Source organism: Acomys minous (genome assembly GCF_964271855.1).
Source record: "Acomys minous genome assembly, chromosome: 12".
Taxonomy (NCBI): Eukaryota; Metazoa; Chordata; class Mammalia; order Rodentia; family Muridae; genus Acomys; species Acomys minous.
Window position 1 is genome coordinate 82,513,397 of NC_140493.1, and position 13,370 is coordinate 82,526,766.

Sequence of the window (13,370 nt, forward strand, 5' to 3'; positions counted from 1 at the left end):
TCTTTGATCACAAGGTTTTTTAATAATATTTTCCAATCCTTTGTCTTCTCTGGTTCTCTTTTAAGGTCTTGATCTTTTACTAACATTTTACAGATATTTGTTGAGGGATTAATATGTGCCAGGCAGTGTGAAAGAGCAAAGAACAACCTAAAATACTTTGTCTCTCATAAGCCTCCACTAGCCTGGGAAGTCAGGCCATAATCCCTTAAACAGATGCACGGTATCTCTAGGGATGGATGCTATGCAAGAGGTAAAACAGGACCACTGGAAGACGAGCCTGAGAATGGGCTCGGTAGCTGGGACAACCGAGAGAGGCATCCTGGAGAAAGTGATATGTGAAGGGCCAGGAGGTGAGACGAGCCAAGCTTAGGATGATATTAAAGTAGGGGAGGCCAGGTGTGAGTGACAACAAGTTTCCAAGGCTTGAAGTAACAGTGAATCACTCGAAAGAGAATGGCTCGATGGTTGAAAAACAGAGCAAAGGACAAGTTAATGACTGGACCAGAGAAGCTGGCCATGGATTACTTCTGTTTGGCTTTTATGGCGATGCATTGGGAAGGTATCAGTAGAGTGCTAATGTGAAATGAATCACGTTGAGATATTTACCAAAGACTTCATAGAGGGTGAGTCAGATCCCAACTGACCAATGATGCTAATACATGCGAGGAAAAGATAGATTTGGTTTTTTTTAAATTACATTTTTCAAAACTTTACAATAATGTAAAAGCCAGATGTTGAAGGTAAGAGTTTTTTTCAAATGTTCTCTGAAGGGACCGGTAACAGATCAAAGACACTACAAGACCAAGTTCTCAGCACAGAGGAGATTTATTTGCCCCAGAGAGACAAAGGGCAAGGAATAAGAGGCAAAGTCAGGAGATAGGGAGCAAAGGGAAAGGGGAAATGAACCCAGTGAAAGAGGAAAAGGGGTTATTTGTCCTGGGGGAGATGTGGGAGGAGGCAAAGGACTGCCTCTGGATAGAAAGAAGTTAGCCATGGCCCACAGGAAAATGGCAGTTTATAAAGGTAAGATGCGAAACCCCATGGGGCTTTTGATTGCTGATCTTTAGTATCAAAATAGCTGGGTCTTGGTAGCCAGCCTCAGGAGGAGAAAGTGGCCAAGTAAGGAACCGGGCCTTGGTGGATAGCTTTAGGAATGTATTCTAAGGATTTTAATGAGGCAGGGAGAACGGAGAAGAAAGGCTCGGCCTGCCAGAGCCAGGTCATGGCCCATGCTCAGGCTGCTTAGAGTCCCTTCACCCTCCACCTTATACGTGGAGGGTAGGCTGTCTCACATGAACTGGGAGCTGCCTGACTCAGCTCGTCTAGCTAGCTAGTTTGGTTCCAAGGAGGACATTTTGTCTCTGTGTCCTGAGTGCTAAGATTACAGGAGGGCCACAATGCCTGCCTGCCCTACAGGGACACCGATGGTGGGAATGTGACCCCTTTCTTCACATTTGCTGTACACAATCTGGGTTATCTCCACAACCCTCTGATCGTCTTTCTTAATTTAGTGAGTAGAGGGGCTCTATCGCTTTAATATAGTGTTGCTTGTAAAAAGCCAATGATTTTGGAATATGAACACAGGAATCATGAGCTCTTCATAGAATAGGGCAAAATGCAGCTCACTAGCCCAATGGGAAAAAGACAATGTCTGTTACAACCTTCAGATAGAAAGGTAAATTTTCCATTTATAGTGTATGCATCAACCTTTTATTTTTTTAACTCTGATATATGAGAATTGATGGCTCAGGCATCATTATTCCTATTTGAAGAGAGAAGAACCGAAAATGACTCTGAAGCATCTTTTCATAAAAAAACCTAAAGTATTTAAGAATGAAGATCCCAAGACAAATAACCTGTCTGTAAACAGAACTGCCAATGACCAATGGACAGCAATTTAAGGATTAAACATGGTTATTACTCGGAACCAATTTTGTTTGTTAAAGGTCATCCATCCGATGATGCTCCACAGGGCAATGACTATATGACACCAGATAGATGTGACTTCACTACTTCAATATACTTTTATGTTGTTTGTATTCAAAAACAAAACTTACTTTATTGGTAATATACATGTTTGTATGTTCACATACATACACACATATATACATAAATCTTTATGTATGAATGTATACATTATATATGTATGTTTACATACATAAACATGCATCTTTTTTCTTGTTTAAGTCATAAAGCACTGTTGTCCTTGCTTAATGGAGTAGTTCAACTAATTGTCTACTTGAATTCAGCTAGTGATGAGTAGTATTTATTTTATGGTTCTTTTAAGTCCTATTTAAAAAAAAAACTGTGTGGAAAATATTTTTTTAAGTAGGTGAACTTTTTGAACCAAAACCAGGAAAAGAAGAAATCTTAGGCATAGATTTCAGGTAGGCCTGAACCCATTATGTCCTCTTGATTTGGTCCCACAGGGACCTAGAGGGATGTGCTAATTTTGGTACTGGATGCCCTGACCAGGACAGATGCAAGTGAGAAAAGAGATATTTAGGATGCTTTCACCAGGGTCTGCTACCTAATTTTTTTTGCATCCTGTCTGCTTCAAACTCTGCTTTCTCCTGTGTGATTTCTTTGTCAGTTCTGTAAGTTTTCACTCCTTTATTGTAGAATGGTGTTAGGCATATGTGTTAGACCAGGCTAGTCTCAAAAAAAAAAAGAGTATCTGTTATTACAAACTATTTTTAATGAAAATGACTTCCTTTTGGATGTTCATCACTGCCATTAAAGGCAAATGGATCAGGAAGGTTGTAACCTTGTGAAATGATCAATACATTGATTTACCCATTCCTACTCAGAGACAGAGGTCTAGCTAGAGGAAGTAGGTCATGGGAAGCATGCATTTGGAAGGATGTATTTTAGCATTGGTTCTTTTTTTTTTTTTTCCTTTTGCTGCTTTCTGCCTGCTGTGGAGCAAGCAGCCTCCTCTAACACACACTTGTACCGCCATAACACCCCTTCTTTTCCTCCTCAAGGCAATGCAGCTAGACAGACTCAGCCTAGAACCTCTGAAAACAGAACCTCCAAACCTGTCCTCATTTGATTCCATTTGACTCAGACACTTGGTCATAGTGATAGACAGCTGGCCAATGCCCAGAACTCAGTTGAAAAAGAAAGCTTCTCTAATGGCAAAGAACTGGATTAAACCGGAAATGAACACCTTTAACCAAGCAGTGGAAGATCCTTGCATTAAATGCTGGCCCTCCTATTTCCTAGCTTCTTACATCCTTTCCTAAGTGTCATCTTGAAGGCATATCCCCACAATCCCTCAAGTTCAGTGTGCACAAATATTTTCTTGCCCTCTGCTCTCTGGCCTCTACCCATAGTTATCTCATAGCCTGTAAGGTTTTTTTTCCCCAAAGACTTTATCAAAGAAATTTCACATTATTTTATCATGAGGAGCTCACTTTAAATTGTTGTTATGCCATCCCTGACAAAATTGCCTGCAAGAAGACTAAAAATGCACACATGTAATGCGGTTCCACAGTCTGCTTCTCCCTGGGGTGGCCAGATGCCACTGGACACTGTGCTGAGAAGGATAAAGCAGAGTCCCCAGAGCCAATGCAGGGCTGGGGTGTCTACAGGATTCCAGTCTGGCTGGGAGTACCAGGTGGAGAAGAACTTCTCCGAGGATTAAACAGCTACTCTTAGACAATATATGGTGAAACAGTTTGTGCACGCCTTTATTCCAGGGTGGAGAATTAGTGTACAAACTTTGGGGAATAGGGAGGAGTCCTTGGGGTTAATGCATTTCACTAGTTGCGTCTAAGATGCTGGTGATGCTCATTGTCATGAGGAAGAATTCCAGGTGCTGGGTTATATGGCTGGCTACCCATGACCACCTTGGGGGGTCTAGGCAGGGAAACAGGGAGGAAGGATGTCTGGGGATGAGATTTTAAATCTCAAGTTTGAGATTTCCTGGATTTGAACATGTTCCACCTCTCCAGCTCCATGCCAGTTCCTCTGGTGGCGCAGTCCTGATGCCTGGCTATGTAAGGGCCATATGTGTCATTAATTCATTTGTGTTTTCTAAGTTCTATTCTTGCATCGTCTTAAACACAGGAAGTTCCATGCTTGGAACAAGGTAGTCTATTGTATCAGAGAGCTCCCTTATCTACTTATGTCTTGCACATCAGGGTATAGATACACTTGACCCTTGCTCATCCATCTCTGGGAGTTCTTGTTGAATGCACCATTATTTGACCCTTACAGATCGCCCTTCACCATGTTTAGCTACATAGTTTCCAAATGGCCTTGCATCTCCTCTTCTCTCCATTTGTAACTACCTCTTCCTATCGGGTAGCAACCAGATACTTCAGTGCAACAAAAACAAAAACAAAAACAAAAACAAAAACAGTAACAAGTAGTATTGCATTTAATCTCACTCAAAGTGATCTGGAAATGTGTGGTCTGGGATGGCATAGTAGTTTGTCAGTGACATTAAAGACTCAGTGTCCTTCATCTTCTCTCCTTATCATTCCAAGCATGCTGGTGTATCAACTTAACATTGTCAAAGTGTCATCTCAAATGAGCTGACATCTGAAAGAGGGCATGACACACCAGATGCACCTGTCTCATTAAGTGAGAAAAGCGTGAGCTTTCTTAGAAATCTGACCAGTTTTATATGCATTCATCCTTTTAAAGGTTATACTTCAATTCTATTTATATGTATAGTATATTTTTATATATGAATTTGTTCATGTATGACAGCGCCCAAGGAGGCCAGAAGAGGGCATTGGATTATTTTTTTTAAGATTTATTTATTTATAGTGTTCTGCCTGCATGTGTGCCTGCACCCCAGAAGAGGGCACCAGACCTCATTGTAGATGGTTGTGAGCCATCATATGGTTGCTGGGAATTGAACTCAGGACCGTTGGAGGAGCAGACAGTGCTCTTAACCTCTGAGCCATCTCTCAAGCCCCAGGCATTGGATTCTTAATATTGAATTTAAGGTGGTTGTAACCAACCAAATTGGATCCTGAGAGCCAAGTGTGTCTTCTGCAACAGCAGGGCATGCACATATCTCTGGGCCCTTATGTGCTGCCGCCTCCTCCTCCTCCTCCTCCTCCTCCTCCTCCTCCTCCTCCTCCTTCTTCTTCTTCTTGTTCTTCTTCTGGGTTTTTGAGACAGGGTTTCTCTGTTTAACAGCCCTGGCTGTCCTTTAACTCACAGCAATCCACCTGCCTCTGCCCCCGAAGTGCTAGGATTAAAGGCATGCGCCACCATGCCCTGCATGTGTATTCTTATTTAAAGAATTGTTGCTCCATGCTCCTCTGTGAAGCAATGGATGCTGTAGCACATCATCTCCCTGAAGGAGCATTTCTGTATTTCAACTTATGACAAATAAGCCAAAGGCTCATATTTTATACTTTCTACACACCTGAGTGGGCTTTGTCTGTCTTCCTTCCATCAAGCAATTAAGTCAATAGATATAACTGATCATCAATGATGTTCTAGGTTTTCAGAACATAAGAATATACATATATGTATACATATAATATATACATATATACATTTAGTGTAAATGTATCAATATTAAGTGTTCATTATCATATTCAACCTCATACTGATAACTTGGAGGAAATGATGGAGAAAACAAATGAAAAGGAGTAACTAGAGTTTCTACAAAATTCTATATTAACATGAGATGTGATTTCATCATAAAATGGGAAAAGATTTTAAAATTTTTCTATAACTCTAAGTTGCCCAGAAAGCAAACTATTAATACTATTCTTGTAATTTAAACTTTATTTCTGAAATGGCAAGCTGCCCAAAATGAGTTATTATTACACAGTACCTAGGCCGTCAACATTTTGTGCACAAAATACATATTACTTCTGTTAGAGCTCTTTTGTTACGGGACAAACAACTGTCATTTTGGGGTATACTGAAAAGGCTTTAGACTTTCAGCATTGTGCTTATAGAGTCTAATAAATGAAAGTGTCTTGAACGAGGACAGCATGAAGTACAGGTAACAAAATTTGTAGGAGAGCTGTTTTAAAGTGCAGGGATGGGAAAGACCATTTTCCCTGTAGGCTATAGACTCAAATCAGTTCATAGGACAAGTGGGTCACAGGAATGAGTGACTTCATGAGAAAAGGACAGCCCTGAGGCAACCTGAGTGTGGTCCACTGGGTAACTTACCTGGGGCTGACCTGTGCAAGGGGCAGTTACCTACTTAAGTGTGGAGTTTGAACAGCGATCTTTCTGGCTTTGATGATTATCATTTTGGATGGCGTTTCACGACCCCAATGGAATACATTTGGCAACCTGGAATGGAATTTAAAGGCCTTAAAGAATCAACCAGTTTTCAAACACTTTAAATGTGAGACCAAATGGATAGAAGGATGTGGCTCAGTGGCAGAGTTCTTCTGTAAATATGGCAGCAAATGTGGACCCAGTATGGCTACCGGGATACAGAATCCTGGCAAGGACAAAGTATCCATGGTCCACCTGCCTCTCTCACATGCTCCGTTCTTATACTCCTAAACCCATCTCTACAGCCTCACGGCCAATCACTCCTCTTCTCATGTTTCTTCTTTTAACTTCTTGACCATGACCTTTCTTTGCTGTTCTCTCATTCTATTCTATCTGCCCTATGCCCACCTCCTCACCCTGAGAAGCATGAGCCATGATGGAACCCTTGCATCCTACATTCATTCTGTACATCAGAATGATATGACATGGCTTTATCAAAATACTATGTATGGGATGGTGGCCTTCACATCCATCCATATTTCTACTCTCCACCCCTTTTCTGAAGTCTTGCTAGTAGAGGCCTGTAATCTATTGTCTTAGTTACTTTTCTATTGCTGTGACAAAACACCAGAACCAAGGGCATTGGATTATTTTTTTTTAAGATTTATTTATTTATAGTGTTCTGCCTGCATGTGTGCCTGCACCCCAGAAGAGGGCACCAGACCTCATTGTAGATGGTTGTGAGCCACCATATGGTTGCTGGGAATTGAACTCAGGACCGTTGGAGGAAGAAATGTTCAGTCGGGGCTTACACTTTTAGAGGGGCAGTCCATGACCATCATAGTAGGGAAAATGTCAGTAGTTAGACACATACTGGAGAAGTAACATTCTGAGATAGAACTTTGAGGCAGAAGTCGGGTAGGAGGCAGGAGGGAGCCAACTGGGAATGGAATGGTCTTCTAAAACCTCAAAATTCACCCTCAGTAACACACATCCTCCATCAGGGTCACACCTCCTAATCCTTACCAAACAGTTCCACCAAATGGGGACCAAGTATTCAAATACATGAGCTGGGGGGGGGACATTCTCATTCAAATCACAATATCTAATATCTCGAAACATCTAGTGAAAATGTGCTTTGGCATGAATCATTTCTTTGGATTATACAAATCTACAGGACAGACAATAGTACCCTCAGCTAGGTTTGAGGGTTGCACCAATATTCAAACACACGAGCACTTCTGCAGCTATGATACCTCTTCACACCAAATCAAATAAATGCTCATAGAGGGCCAAACGTGTTCAAATCAAGTTTGCTATTAAATGAGAAATAAAATCTCTTTTCTTGATTTCTTTCACCATTCATTCTCTGCTTTGTCCTCTTCCAAAGCACTTAGTAGTGTGTGTGTGAGTGTGGGGTGTGTGTGTGTGTGTGTGTGTGTGTGTGTGTGTGTGTGTGTGTGTGTGTATGCACACTTTTAGGCATGAGTATATGCTGGTCAAACACAATTTTAGGTGGCACTTCAGAAGTTACCTTATTTTTTTTAATAGGGTCTCCCAATGGCCTTAGAACTTTTGAAGAAGGTTAGGTTGGCTGATCAGCAGATCCCAAAGATTGACTTGTGTCAACCTCCTAGAGGCTGGCATTATAAGCACATGGCATCACACCTGGTGTTGCATCATTTCATCATGCGTTCCAGAGCTCAAAACTAGGCCCTCTTTCTTGGTAAGTACTTTTCCCACATGAGATAAATAGATAGATCCAGACCAGCATTTAGCAACTTTTAACGTTATATAACCACAGTCATTTGCTTATGGTTTGACTTCCTTATCCCAGAGGAAGCTGAATGAGAGCAGGAACCTAGACATTTCTCCCCAGTTCTAGTCCTAAGACTGCCAAGACGTTGTTGGTGTGTCGTGGCTACTCAGCAGAGGAATGATAAAATCCCAACCTGCATGGTCAAGACAGCCTTTTCCTTTCGTGTAGTTCTCTCAGAATCTTATACAATGCCATATTTTTAGGGGTGCAACGTCATAGTTACCAATACCCACTCCTTCTGTTGCTTTCATTGTTTCAAGTAACACTTGTCGGAACTCTAGGGCCCCTGGCACATTTACTGACGATAGCTTTGAGTTCATTTTAAAAATGAATAACTTGAGTCCCAGAGAGACAAAAGCAGCAGCTCCTGGTTAGCAGAGAGCAGGCTCCAGCCAAATTAGGAACAGAGCCCGGGCTCAAGATAGCTTTCACCCCCTTCCTCTCCCAACTTTCACAGATATAAAAAGTATTTGTGGAATGTAGAATGGCTCAGAAACTTTAATAACCTGGCTTATTGGAGTATTATAAGAAACATAAACTTTCTGTCACTAAGAAATGAATTTTGTTTTCATAAGAAATATGGAGCTTAATTCTATCAGGCTATTCCGTGCCATTTAGCTTTCCATGTGCACGAGGCTCCAAAGGAACCGTGCTTGGTGGGTGGAGCTGGGAAATACTCTGAAGTTCTACATCAGTGCATTTGTCTTTAAAGGCTGTTTCCATACAACTTCGATCTTAATATGTACATGTAAACACACATTGGAGTACACATTTTAATAAGTAATTAAGTCCCATACAGTTTAGAGTTCACATGTCGTACACTGTATCTCCATATATATTGTATACTATGAAACAATCAGAATGAAGAATGCCACCACTTCTGTGCTTGACAGCTGCATGAGTTCTAAAAAGACCCTTACATTCTTTGAGCCTCACTTTTTACCATGGGAAAACAGTGATATTAACAATCACCCCAATCAGCTCCCCGCCCCCCGCCCCCAGCTTATTTCATGACTCGTTGCAAATTCAGAATAATCTTATTTTTACTCAGTTATACCTTTTAATAAATCTGTTGTTGCATATTAACCACATGCATGCATGCAAATCAGGATCAGGGACCACAGACCCAAGCTGCCCCACTTCAATACTTGGCTTTGCCACATGCAAGCATTGCAAGCTTGTAAGCACATTGCTTAACCTCTCAAGATGGGTTCATCTTCGCCATCGACAGAACAGAAGTTTTAATCATATGTAGTTTAATGGTGTTTGCAGTTTGACCGGATCAATGCAGACAACGTTCCTAATGATGTCTAAGGGGGCCTGGGAAGATGGTTCAGTACTTAAGAACAGTTACTGTTCTCACGGAGGACCTGAGTTCTGTTCCCACCACCCACATGGAGGCTCACAACTGCCTGTAACTCAGCTCTAGGGACCCCTCATCTGGCCTTCTCTGGCTCCTGAATGCATGTGTAACTCACACAGGCAGACACACATATACACCAAATAAATAGATATTTAAAAAAAAAAATAGAATGCCAGACATTTAATCCTTCAGCCATAGCTGCTTCTGTGATGCTCCTAAGAGTTCACTGTTATACCTCGCAGCAGATGTGCACAGCTGTGGAAACGCGCATATGCATAAAGAGAAAGCTATAGACGTCTTTAATTTGTGTGGTTATGTATAGATGTAGAAAAGGATTCGTGGCTACATTGCCGGTGAACTCAGGAGCTCTGTTATTTTTATGGTTTCTTAATGGAGACCACAGAAGTGCAAAGGAAATCTGAGAATATGACTCCAGTGACCCACTACAGTTAGGCTCATGTTGGAAATCCCTTAAGTCCAGCACTAAACTTCCCATATCGTTAGAATTTAGTCCTTCCAAAGGCAGCCCCTGCTTGGCCAGAGCATAGCAGCTGCCTGACAGGTGTTGAGAAATCTGAGAGGAGGCAGGGGAAGGGGTGAAACTCCCCGTGGAGAGAAAGCTCTTCCAAAGCTTTATTGGGGGGGGGGGTACAAGTAAACAAAGCAAGCAACGTCATAACAGAAGGCAAAATGGCGTCATGTCCTCTGTCTTGCCTCTTCTCGTGAACCAGAGAGCTTCAAGTCACGTTAACCCCAAGGACATTTGCTTTCTTCTTGCTGCCTTGACTTTAATGTCAACCATGATGGGCAGAAGCTCCGCTTTTGCTATAACTGCCCTTGCTATGAGGTAAAGCAGCGTGTACCCCCGATCTCAGGCACAGTGAAGGTGGCAAAGCCCTTCCCATACTCAGGAAACCTCCCCCAAGGAAAGGGCCCTAGGGAACCTCCACTGAATATCTTATCTGAATCACTTGACCCTTATCTCAACGTTTCTGAATTAGTCTATAGCTCCTGTGTGTGAGTGCACTTGCATGTGTGTGCACATGTGTGTGCAAATGTGTATATAGATGTATAAGGGCATTCGTGTGTACATGAGCATGCACTTGAAGGCCAGAGGACAACTCTGAGAAGAACCTGAGGCTCTCCTGACCTGGAACTCACCAAGGAGGCTTGGCTGACTGGCCAGTGAGTTCCAGAGATCTGTTTTATCTCTGCCTTCCCAGTGCAGGGATTACAATTGCATAGGATAGTACCTAGATTTAAATTTTTTGGTTGGTTGGTTCTGGTAATTAAATTCAGGTCCTCATGCTTGCATGGTGAGCAATTTACCAAACATCTCATCTCCCCAGCCTTTTCTGTAGCTCTTAGCCAGTCATTTCACCTTTAAACATTTGATTATTGGGTATATATGATAAGGAAACACATCATTTACTTAATCTACAGATTCGATAAAATATAGCATTATTTTGGATTCTGTGTGGTCAGCACTGAGCTATATAATGTGCAAAAAAAACCACCTAAAAATTCTCAAGGATGCAGAACTAATTTTGGTGGGGTTTATGCATGTTGAAATAGTCAAGAGCAGCCAAGAGAGTGTGCAATAGAGCAAGGCTAGCTGCCTTTTTGTTGCTAGATTGTAAATTATAAGTCTTGTTCTATACTATATCACGATAGTACCTTTAATATAATGGGCATCCTATTTCACTGCATAAATAAATGAGAGCTCTGTTAATCAGGTTATGTGTCAATTTGTCACAAGCTAGAGTCACTTTGGAAGAGGGAACCACAGTTAAGAAAATGCCCCCACCAGAACAGCCCGTGGGCAACCCTACAGTGCATTTTCCTGATTAATAATTGGTGTGGTTGGGCTTGCTCAGCCATGAGGAGCAACCGTCTATGGCTTCTACATGTTCTGCCTCCAGGTTCCTGCCCTGCCTTGAGATCCTGCCGTGACTTCCCTCCATGACAGATTGTTACCTGGAAGTGTGAGCTGAAATAAATCATTCCTCATGAAGTTGCTTTTGGTCATGGTGGTATATAACAGCAACAGAGATCCTAGCTGAGACAAGAAACTAAAGTGTATGGCACGTATTAGCTGCTAGAAGTTGCTGTTGAACTTTTAAACAGATGTTTTAGAAATCAAACCAAAATGCTAGTATAAAATACACAGTTGCGGTAGAGTCTGGCTTGATACTCACCAAAACCTTGGACTCTTCTTGCATGTATAACAAACTACTCTTTCAGGATCCCTTGTAATCAACTGAAGTAATATAACTGAGGTTATATGATGATGTATGTATGTATGTATGTATGTATGTATGTATGACATCATCCCTCCTTGGGCTGGAGTAGCACGCTATTCTGGGCTGCAAATCTGGGTGCTGGGAACTGAACTCCTGTCCTCTGCAAGAAATACAAGCCACTCTTAACTTAACCACTTAGCTATACCCTCAATCCTGAGAAAGACTTATTTGTTATCTCATTAACACAACAGTCTCTTCTGACCCATAACATTGTATAAGAAGCAGCAAGTTGCACCAGTTATAATGGTGAAAAGATAGAAACAAACATTTAGTGCCGATGCACTCCATAAAGAACTTTAATAAAGAGCTGACCTGTTCAGAATATATCAGTGACAGTTTGTGTGTCACAAGCATATGTCACAATGTCAAAAAGTAGTTAACGTTTTACTAGAAGACTCGGGCTGCAATAGATAAAGTTGTATCATTTATTAAGACGTGTACTCGTTTCTTATGTGTCATTATTTCTTATAATTGGGTAAAATGCTTCTAGAATTAGACCCTAGAATATCCATCCATCACAACGGCAAGCCCGGTTGTGGTTTAAAAAACCTCACAAGAAAAATGAGACTAGGATGGGACCCAGAAGAAAAGGTGGGTTGACTCAGGAGAGAGAAGTTAGTTCCAAATCAGCATCAGCACATGGCTACGTGGAACAGGTACAGGGAAGGACTGGAACATGTGGAAAGTTTCTGAAGAGGACTGAAAATTTCAAGGTATTCACAGGGTACTTTGGGGGCTATGTTAAGAAGAACCCTTTTCTTGCTTTCCAGTTTACTAAGCAAAATCACCATTCTTTCTGTGAGTAAGTTGGGATTGAGTCTCTGTGTGTTGGATACAAAGGACAACTTGTGTTAAATGTGAGCTTCAGGTCCCCAACAGAATGTGAGTAAAGTCAGGAGATAAAATATAGTCATGTTTTATCTATCTAATCTGAAATGGTGGCCTCAATTAATGCATAATCAGGCTGACTGACAGGAAAACTAACTAGGTATTCCATACACTGAATCATGGCATCATTTGGAGCGGTTTCATGTTCTAGAACATTCCCTGTATGTATGTCCTACACCTTGACTTGAAAGCTGACATAGAGGAAAATCATTCTGGTTTTTGTTTGTTTGTTTGTTTGTTTGTTTTTTAGGTTTGGGGTTAAAAACACTAGCTGCTCTTCAGGAGGATTAAGATTTGATTCCCAACACCCATATGGTGGCTAATCTGTAACTCTAGTTTCAGGGTATCTGATGCCCCCTTCTGGCCTCTTCAGACAGCAGACATATATGAGGTACACATGCATATATGCAGGCAAAACACTCGTACACATCAAATGAAATGACATTTGAGAAGATGGGATGGAGATGGAAAGTTAAACAAAATACCATTCCCTTGATTCATCATGCGCCTTAGAGAAAACTAAGAACTCTGAAAAAAACGTTCACAGCAGTATTTTTTAACATAACACTAACACTTCCTTCCACAGACCAGGGAACTAAGAGGGGCCACAGAGAGGCTAAGCGATTTTTCTAAGGTCATACAGAGGAACAAAAGCCAGTAGCAGAGATGTAATAGAAACCCTAGCCTGTCCAACTTTATTTTCTGGGGCATTTCAAGAAAAAAAAAAAACAAATAAGAGAAAGAGAGGAGAGATGGGTTGTTCTGAAATTGCAAAAGATACCCAAAA